The sequence below is a fragment of the Triticum dicoccoides genome, unplaced genomic scaffold (genome assembly GCF_002162155.2).
Source record: "Triticum dicoccoides isolate Atlit2015 ecotype Zavitan unplaced genomic scaffold, WEW_v2.0 scaffold2376, whole genome shotgun sequence".
In the NCBI taxonomy this organism is placed as follows: Eukaryota; Viridiplantae; Streptophyta; class Magnoliopsida; order Poales; family Poaceae; genus Triticum; species Triticum dicoccoides.
In genome coordinates, this window is record NW_021248164.1 from 1 (window position 1) to 943 (window position 943).

Sequence of the window (943 nt, forward strand, 5' to 3'; positions counted from 1 at the left end):
AAGACCGGGGTAACATGTCGGATGCGATCATACCAGCACTAAAGCACCGGATCCCATCAGAACTCCGAAGTTAAGCATGCTTGGGCGAGAGTAGTACTAGGATGGGTGACCTCCTGGGAAGTCCTCGTGTTGCATTCCCTTTTTAATTTTTTTCGCGCCGCTTGCAAAACAAAACGCACGTGTAAGTAATATATTTACCGTGTTTTATTATTTTGCACGAGTGCGGTAAGTCATAGCTGGGTGCTCACGATTCACGGGTCCAGCGTCGGCGTTGTGGCGCGGCAAGCGTGCACTGGTGCGGTTGAGAGGGAGGGGTGGAAACCGCGTTAAACTCGTCTCCGTAGTTGAGAGGGAGCGGCCAAAGCAATGTACAATCGTCTTTGTAGTGGAGCTGGGAGGGGCAAGGATAAGGGACGAAGACCGGGGTAACATGTCGGATTCGATCATACCAGCACTAAAGCACCGGATCCCATCAGAACTCCGAAGTTAAGCGTGCTTGGGCGAGAGTAGTACTAGGATGGGTGACCTCCTGGGAAGTCCTCGTGTTGCATTCCCTTTTTAATTTTTTTCGCGCCGCTTGCAAAACAAAACGCACGTGTAAGTAATATATTTACCGTGTTTTATTATTTTGCACGAGTGCGTAAGTCATAGCTGGGTGCTCACGATTCACGGGTCCAGCGTCGGCGTTGTGGCGCGGCAAGCGTGCACTGGTGCGGTTGAGAGGGAGGGGTGGAAACCGCGTTAAACTCGTCTCCGTAGTTGAGAGGGAGTGGCCAAAGCAATGTACAATCGTCTTTGTAGTGGAGCTGGGAGGGGCAAGGATAAGGGACGAAGACCGGGGTAACATGTCGGATGCGATCATACCAGCACTAAAGCACCGGATCCCATCAGAACTCCGAAGTTAAGCGTGCTTGGGCGAGAGTAGTACTAGGATGGGTGACCT

General features: G+C 51.9%; 2 non-coding genes and 1 pseudogene across 2 annotated transcripts; all 3 read left to right on the top strand.

Moving 5' to 3' along the window:
• Positions 1 to 19: 19 nt before the first annotated feature.
• Positions 20 to 138, top strand: LOC119345431. The gene has a single exon (XR_005167037.1). It is a non-coding gene; the product is annotated as a 5S ribosomal RNA (ribosomal RNA).
• Positions 139 to 435: 297 nt separating this feature from the next.
• Positions 436 to 554, top strand: LOC119345432. Its single transcript, XR_005167038.1, has one exon. It is a non-coding gene; the product is annotated as a 5S ribosomal RNA (ribosomal RNA).
• Positions 555 to 850: 296 nt separating this feature from the next.
• LOC119345433 lies at positions 851 to 943 on the top strand (annotated as a pseudogene; the record flags this gene model as incomplete).